This window comes from Nicotiana attenuata, chromosome 11 (genome assembly GCF_001879085.1).
Source record: "Nicotiana attenuata strain UT chromosome 11, NIATTr2, whole genome shotgun sequence".
In the NCBI taxonomy this organism is placed as follows: domain Eukaryota; kingdom Viridiplantae; phylum Streptophyta; class Magnoliopsida; order Solanales; family Solanaceae; genus Nicotiana; species Nicotiana attenuata.
Window position 1 is genome coordinate 53,032,110 of NC_031999.1, and position 8,468 is coordinate 53,040,577.

General features: G+C 32.0%; 1 long non-coding RNA gene across 2 annotated transcripts; it reads left to right on the forward strand.

Moving 5' to 3' along the window:
- Positions 852-7,986, forward strand: LOC109235070. Of its 2 annotated transcripts, none has more exons than XR_002069310.1 (2): positions 852-956; positions 7,507-7,986. It is a non-coding gene; the product is annotated as an uncharacterized LOC109235070 (long non-coding RNA). The 2 variants fall into 2 exon arrangements; XR_002069309.1 differs by lacking the exon at positions 852-956 and adding an exon at positions 6,695-7,181.

The following is an 8,468-nucleotide window of genomic DNA, read 5'->3' on the forward strand; positions in this document are numbered from 1 at the left end:
AAAATTAATTTTCCCCAATGAATCTATGCATATAATTTTCTAGATAAGTTTATGGTTCAAAAAATAATAAGGAAAAATATAAAATATATTAGCTGAAACTAATTGCATTCACTAGCCAAAAAGTGTATAAGATGTGCACATTATATGTATATAATATACATATATACAAAAAATTATATTTTATCGACTACTAATTTTGAAATTACTCCATGATAATTAACCCAATCCTCGACGTTCCAAAATTAATTTTTCCCCATTAAATATGTGCATATAATTTTCAAAATAAGTTTATGATAAGTAAAATAATAAGGCAAAATATAAAATTGGACGGTCGACCGAAACTAATTCCATTTGTTAGCCAAAAAGTGTATAAAATATTTATATTATATGATATAATATAATATATATAATTATATATATATATATAACTATATATTTTATCGGCTATATTTTTTTGGAGCGGCTAAATATATAAATTTCTCAAAATAATTTCTGCTGAAAAAATACAAGATGCATAACTTTTGATCTAGTTTGCACAAATTAATTTATTTCTTTTAACTTCCATTTACTCAACTTTCCTCAGACTACAAATCTGCAAAAACCAAAAAGCTTCTCAAGCCTTTAATTTGTCAGCTTTTAAATTCTCCAGGTTTTAAAGGAAAGTGAAGGAAAAAAGAAAGGAAAGTAGAAATCCCAAGTTTCATAGAATAACAAAAAGAAAATCAATTCTACTGTAAAGTGTAAAAGATATGCAACCCTTTTTCTTTTTCCAAAGATTATTTTGTCCCTTCATTTTCTTATCAATTTTTTATCTTTATATATTCTTTTTTCTCCTCCTCCGTCTTCTACTTATTTCTTTTCTTTGTGTCAAAACAAAATAAGTTCAGTAAGCAATAATAAAGCTTGTTATGGTTCCATGCACAAGTTTCTTGCCTCTATTAATGGAAATATGAAAGGTACTCCTCATTTCTCTTTTACCCTTTCTTCTTGATTCATTACAATTTTATATACATGTTATACATATTTTCAATATGTAATATAGATATAACAATATATTCCGTGTATTTTCACAAGTGGGTCTGGGGAAAGGTAGTATGTACACAGACCTTACTCTTACCTTGTGAAGGTAAAGATGTTGTTTCCGATAGACGCTCGGCTCAAGAAAGACATTAATATGTAACATAAATATATATGTGAAAATTTATTAATTTTTTCACAAATATAAAATCCTGAATTTATATTTATAAATTTATAATATGTAAGTGTTAGTACGATATTAAAGATTAAACCTGCATGAAGACACAGGGTAGAAAAGTATACTACAATTTATGTTGTAGAAGATGGCAGTGATAAATGCAGAAAAGTAGGGTTTGATCTGTGAAAAATCTGTTGTGAAAAGGATTGATATCTCTGCATATTACTTATTTGGTTCTTTTGTTTTTGTCTGAATATATATATATATATATATATATATATATATATATATATATATATATATATATATATATAAAATTGAATTCAGTCTCAGATCTCCATTAGTGTTTATTTTTTGGTTTCTCCATTCCATAGGGTTTTTTGCTTTATATAATCTTGGAGCTTCTATCGTTTTCTTGAGTTCCAGTTTGGTATATGAGAATTGGTAGCATTTCTTTCCTTTTTAAAATTTCTTTTCTCCCTTTTATCCACAACTTCTCTATCTGTCTTTAATTTTCTTATCCAAATTTACTCACCCACCTTTAAATATAGTCTATATTAATATAAGTTTTAGAACAAAAAACTCTCTATTGTTATTCACTACGTTCTAATCTATGTGTCACTTTTCGAATTATGAGAGTCAAACGAGTTTTTCTTTGATACTTACAATTTTTTCTTCTTGTCTTTAATTTTAAGTATTTTGAATTGTTAATTATTACATTATTTATAGTAATTTTTATAGTTTCTAAATATGTAACTTTTATTTCAAAAAAAAACTTAAAGACTCTTTATCTAAATTCACGATCAAAATTAGGAAATTTGACTCTCGAAATTCAAACGATGCCACATAATTGTTGAAGAGGGAGTACTATTTTTATCAAATATTTATAGTGGAGGTCTACCGTAGTTAGGACCCAGCTATAGATGGTGTCAATTTGAAGCTTATGAGTTTGAGATTCTAATTCTTTTAGTCTTCGTTTGATTGCAAAGTGAGAATTTTAGGGATTAACAAACCTAGAATTATAATCCTGGAATTGTTATCCCACATCTAATATGGGATATACCACCAATATGGTACAAAATTTGTACCAATATTAGCTAATGCACATAATACATGATATAAATACAATCCTAAATTTTATTTTAATATTCTTATCCTAGTAACCAAATAATTTTTTAAGTTACTGAATTCTAAATTAATAATTTGTACATATTTAATGAATTTTTAAAAATAAATACAAAGTTCCGATCAAAGTTATTAGGTTCAGCAACCCGTAACGTACGTACTAGCTCTATCCTTGGAGCCCGCTTTAAAAATTCTACATGACATACCACCTCACTATCCTACCCCATCTTAACTCTTCTCCCAATACCTTTTCTTCCTTGTCCATTAGAAAGATGGGTATTTTAGGACTGTTACCGTTTACTTGAGTTGATGGTATATCGAAAATAATTTTTTTACTTTTCCTAAAATAAGTGTAATGTTTATATATACATTATTCTCCCGAAACTTTACTTGTGAGATTTTGTTGTCGTTGTATTAGTTATCATTTACCATTCTTGTTCATTTGGATATATTTCTATTTTTTTCCTTTCTTTGTGCATAGTTTTGGCGAAAAAATGCAAGACTTTTTTCTTCAGAATTCTGACTTTTTCTATCCACACACATTCTGTCTCCTTGCTGTTCTCTAGATATGAATAGTGTATCTGACTTGAGGGGTGCATTTCTTCTATGGGCATTTCATTCCACCCAACACGTACTTTTTTTTTTCGCCAAAGAAAATTACTTCCTCCGTTTCAATCTAGAGGAGGTAGTTTGACTCGGCACGGGGTTAAAAAAACAAGAAAAACTCTTTTGAAACTTGTGGTTTTAAAAGCTTTGTGGGGCCGTGGCATTTGTGTGGTTATAAATATTTTTCATTAAGGGTAATAGAATTTCATCCAATAATGAAATAATTTATAATCACATATCTAAGATTTATTTTAAATTATATTTATTTTCTCTTAATTTTCGAATCAACTCAAACGTTATCACTCTCCCCTACCGATGTATTTTTGCATCCCACAACTTCGACAGATCACTTAGCCAGTGGCGGAGACAGGATCTCTACGAAGGGGGTTCAAATTTTTTTTTTTGTAGCTAGTGAGAATTGAACCCATGACCTTATGTAGATTTTGAACCCCCTTGACCACTAAACTACACTTTTGAATTGTGTTAAGGGCGTTCAAAACCTAATATATAGAGGTAAAAAACAGATTTTGCCTTATATATACCGTGTAATTTTTCGGCGAAGGGTGTTCGGATGAACACCCTTACGCCCCCCTAAATCCGCCCCTGCACTTAGCCCCGTTCATATTATGCGTAAGAGCGCGCGATCACTACGATCACTAACTTATTACGCACTCTTTCAAGGGTGATTACTTCTCGACAAACCTCCTAACTTTCTCCACACTTCTATCTTCTTTATCACTAAACGATCATTTAGAAGCATGATATTAGTTATTTTCCTTCGATGATAAAGCTTATCTCTTATCGTCTCACTAGCCAATCTTGACCCCGAGTATAAATTGGAATGGGAAATAAGACAAGTTTTTACTTGACCTAAGGGAGACAAGTTTCCAATCAACACAGAACCCTAATAATATAGGAGTTCACATCATAATAAATGAACCACCAGTTGATGAAACTGTTCTGGCAGATATTCAATTTAAAATGGGTGAAAAAAAAACAAACAAACATGGTCAGTCTTCTTAATTTTTACCCATCTATTTTCTGGAGTTACCCCACTCCCATCTTACCTCCCCTTTTACTGTTGTCACCAACCAAAATATAAGTAGCCTGATACATAAAGTATTTTGGTTTCACGTAAGATTTGAGGAAGGACCGTATTTTAAGGCGTGTCATATAAACAATCTATCCTAATGCAAGAACTAGTGAATACTTTCATGATTCGAACTCATAACCTATAGATTATACGAAGATATTATTACGGTTGTTCCAGGACCCGATTCCCACCCTACCAAAATGTATTTAATTTTTTTAAACTTATATACACTGATAGTTACAGGAAAATTTTATACTTTTAAAGTATTTTAACATATTGTATCAAGAAACTTATCTTATTTTTTCAGGTTAATAATTATATTTTATCAACCATTACTTGTAATTAATTTTTTGATGACTCAATACTTGTGAAGGAGAGCTTTCGAGCAACAATCAAGTTGTCTCCGTATGACTCAGGATAGACTGTCTAGGGTGCATTGTCCACCGGGCTGCCGTTGATGACCCGATAATTGTAACAAATATTTTAAAAGGTAAATTAAAAAATGAAAGTTACTTAGTGGGACCACCAAGTTTGAAAACTTGGGGCCCACAGACACTTATTATATTTGACTAAAAGAGTCAACAAAACCACGTTATTATTGGGAAAAGCAGCTAATTAAAAATCTGTTTAGCTGCTATAAACACCTCCCCCTAGAATCACAAACGAATGTTAGGCCATAAAAACAGTATTCTAGGGTGAAGGTGGTGTTAGTTTTCTTTGGTGATAGTCTCGAGAAACATAAAGAAATTATATAAAATAAGAAAAACTAAACGGTAAACATCTTTTAAAAAATCAGAAAATTGATTTCTTGAAATTGATGCCCTTTTAGTCAGTAGAGTCAGGTCTTCTCTCATAAAATACTTGTACTACATATAATATACATTACTCTAAAGCTGCAAAAATACAGTTTAAATTAGTGTTATTAAAATAATGTAAAAGCTTTTTTTAACTATAAAAAAACTATAAGGGATCGTTTGGTAGGATATATACGGGAAAATAATATAGTATAGTATATATTAATTTGGTATTATTAATCCCTTATTTGTTACTACATCTATTTTAATTTATATGGACCTATTTTTTTTTTATTCGTGCAAAAATGAATAACCTCTTTCCACATAGGTGCCCCATTTTACACCGCAAATTCAAGTCCTAATTTTTAAAACTTCGTGCCTAGTCAAATATGTTCACATAAATTGAAACGCAGGAAGCGATATTTTCAATTTATGTATAACTAGTATTAGTTATATTAGTTATACACCTATTCACTACTATTCTAATGTACAGCAAATCACGGCATTAGCAATACCTTAGTTTTTAATATACAAATAAAACAAAACCACTCTTTTAAAACATTTAATAATACATCAAACCAAACAGTCGACAAGAAATAATTTCTAACATAACTAATTAGTAATTATTCTATACTCTATTCTTATACATTATATTCAATAATATTATTATATATACCCTACCAAATGACCCCTAACAAAACTATTTTTTGAACCTCTCCTTGAAACTGCAATCTGCATCAGCATCTAGGGAGGATAGAAAGGACAATTTGTAATTAATGAAATGTTAAATAAAGGAAAGAAAATAAGACAGAGATTGCTTGTGCATATCTAGATATACTGGGAATTGGACTTTTGAGGCAAGTAAGGTATGAAGTGAAAAAGTGGGTTTCCTCTCACTTGCTTTTATTTCTTATTTTGCTTTGGGAAATTGACCCAATGGTGTTTTCTTGGAGGTGAAAAGTAGAGGTTAAGTGGCAACATTTACTCTCTTTGAGAAGTTTTATGTGTGGGAGGATGTAACACATAGTGGTTGGTCTAGAGTATGAGATACGGGTTCACGAGAATCCAATAATATTTGTCTAGATTTTTGTATATGTAAAATTCACTAAATATTTATAAATATTTAATCGTAAACCTAATTATTATTGTGTATTACTCCCTCCGGTCCAAAATAAGTGATTTTTTGGCCTTTTTCTTGTGGTCCAAAATAAGTGATTTTTCCAGATTTCAAGAATGAATTAATATTTTTTTCCTACATTGTCCTTGAAGTAAATAGTGTTGGAATATGTGTTAGGAGTGTTTATGTGAGATAGTAAATGTTAATATGGTCAATTCCATTGCTAATTAATACTACAAGGTGGATTTCTTAATTTGTGTGAAAACATCCAAAAAAATCACTTATTTTGGACCGGAGGGAGTAACTTAACGTCGTTATAGAAATCTATAAACATCAAATTCTGAAATCGCATTTGACACGTATAAATTTAGAGCGAGTTTTGTAGGTTCATATGGTGTCAAAACTTTCTTCTTAGCGCTACGTTGGAAGGAGAATTTATTTATTCAGCCCCAAATATATAGCTTAGGAACTTAGGGTAGTTTGGTGGGAAACAAGTTATCCTAGGATTAATTATCCCGGGATTGTTATCCCAACCTTCCATAGGGATAAAAATAATACTACAATCCCGGGACAACTAATCCCTGGATTAGTCATAACGCAATCTATCCCAACAAAATATGAAATAAACTTATCTCAAATTTTATTCCGAAATTAACCATTCCTTATTCCTCGTACCAAACGAGTCATCGATAGGGGGTTTTAGGAGATGGGGTTTTAGTGGCAATCAATGTCAAGCCCATGCCCAAAAAAACCGTACACACAAAAGCAAACACTATTTTTCATGTATCATTTACTTTGGCTTCATTATGTTGTTTAAGACAAACGGTCACTGTGTTGGGAATAGACATATACAAACACACAAACACACACAATGCAAAACATTTCTATGTACTGAGCTGTCTCCTTAAGCTTCTTTCTCTTCTTCTTTTGCCCCCTTCTCTTCCTACCCCTAATTCCTTATAGACTTCAGTAGTACATTACAACAACTGAAAGACATTTTTACTTCTGATTTTTAAGGTTAGGACAATATTTCTCATCAAATTAAGGCCCCCTCTTGAAAAACCATCAAAAGAGAGAAGAAAACAAGGAAAAAAAATACTCATGAAAGGGTATGACGGAATGGTAAAGACTTCTTCATCTTTAACAAGAAATCTCGAGTTTAATATCGTGAAATAAAGTCCTCTTTGATTGGGAGCGGTTAAACTCTAATAGTGGATCTTTTTACGATGCGAATCTGAATTAGTTGAGCCGGTAAGTTTAAGACAATATTTATGATACTATCTCACCATTTCAAAGCCCAAGTTTTTACCTTTCTTGGTTTAACCTTAAACATTATTCATCCTCTTGAGACAAGGGTGTTTCGGAAATAGCCGCTCTATACTAGGGTAGGGGTAAGGTCTGCGTGCACACTATCCTCCCGACCTTGTGGGATGTTTGTTGTTGTTGTTGGTTTAACCTTCAACATTCATTTGACCCAAAATGCACCAGAAAAGGCAAAATGAAAGACCCATTTAAGTTTCTTGAAGATAGGCAGTTTCAATAATCTCATCTTTTTTCTTGTCCCAATCCTATGTAGGACTTATTCTGGTGCTGGAAACTGAAGAAAACGAGTGGGGAAAAGAATCAAACACCTTGTGTGCAACGAAGGTTTCAGTGGATTTTGGCTTTGCAGATTTGAAGAAAATGTTAGTACATCAACTGCAAATGCAAATGCAGATGGTTGGTTTCATTTCCAGCTACTTTATGGGTTCAAAATTTCAACTTTTTCTGCTTGAAATGGATTTCTCCAAGTGTTGTTCCATTTGTTCTTGATTCACGGCGGTTAACGGCGGCTGACGGTGTCGGTTGGCGGCGGAGGGTGGTGGTTTGTGTTGGTGATATTGGCGGGGACGGCTCAATCTTTCTCTTAATGGTACCTTTTTGTATATCATTTTGATCTTGATTTTAACTTTAATTTTCTAGATTGCCTTTTGGTTTTTATTGTTATTGTAGAAAATTTGGAATTAATTATTTTATCTTTTGGCCCATTTTCAAGAAGAAAAAAATTACAATTTAATTGGATTATGCAGCATTAGCAATATATTCATTTTGTTTGTTTTATATGCATTAAAAAGGGAATTAAAAACATCAATTTTATGCTAAATAGTTATTGTTTTCCATTTTCGTTTTATTTCAATTTTTGTCTTCTTTTTCTATTTTTTTGAAATTTGGATCTTGATTGTGGGGTAGTTGAACAGAGAGAGGGTGACACAACAAAAGCTTTTTTTTTTTTTCCTGGTTTCCCACCCGGTGTCCGGTACCCGCATTGGAGCCCGACTATATTCGGATTTGCGCCGCGTAGGGCTCCTTTCGGGGGAAGCACTCCGTACGGATTTTTCCGTACCCAGGGTTCGAACTCGAGACCTCTGGTTAAGGGAGTAGCAGTCCCATCCACTGCACCACATCCTTCGGTTGGAGACACAACAAAAGCTAGTAGGTGAAATTACTAGGTTTACACTTGCTAGAGTAGGACAACATAGTAGAATTAGCATAGGCTAT